The following is a 550-nucleotide window of genomic DNA, read 5'->3' as shown; positions in this document are numbered from 1 at the left end:
TCTAGCCTTAAAATACGCACATTTTTGTACCAAATTTCATCTAAAAAATATGTCGTTTTCACGCAAAATGCAAAAATCCAAAATTTGAGCGGACTTTAAAACCCGCTCCTAGTCTTTCGCTCATACTTAGAGAACAGCTTGAGCTACGGCGTTATAGCTGGCATTGCGCGATAGAGCCTTAAAATACTAACGTTTTTATACCAAACAACGTTTTAGAAATATTTCTGGTTTTCAAGCAAAATGCGAAAATTAAAGCATGTCTGAAAACCGCGCTTAGTATTTGCCTCATACTTAGAAAACCGGTTGAGCTGCAAAGCTCTGGTTTCCAAAAATACACAAGAGCCAAAAAAGTTTCTAAATTCAACGTGGAATCTAAATGGGTGCAACTAAGCGGCCACTGGTGCACCATTAATTTTTCTTAAGTAAAAGAGAGCCTGACCGGCGAACATATTTAACCCTGTATGTTTTTAATCGTTTACCGATTGCCGCAGCAGATTTTTACAGAAGAAGAACTATAAGAACTTTCATAGAGTTCCCGAGATATGTTTAG

At 37.5% G+C, this 550-nt stretch overlaps 1 protein-coding gene across 2 annotated transcripts in view; it reads left to right on the top strand.

The window, feature by feature from the left end:
* LOC109543958 (phosphatase and actin regulator 4-B) overlaps nucleotides 1-550 on the top strand; it is a 7,537-nt gene that overhangs the window by 3,758 nt on the left and 3,229 nt on the right. The window lies entirely within an intron of this gene.

This window comes from Dendroctonus ponderosae, unplaced genomic scaffold, assembly GCF_020466585.1.
Source record: "Dendroctonus ponderosae isolate FM_Combo_2020 unplaced genomic scaffold, Dpon_F_20191213v2 Dpon_F_20191213_7, whole genome shotgun sequence".
Taxonomy (NCBI): Eukaryota; Metazoa; Arthropoda; class Insecta; order Coleoptera; family Curculionidae; genus Dendroctonus; species Dendroctonus ponderosae.
This window is presented reverse-complemented; position numbering and strand designations above follow the sequence as displayed.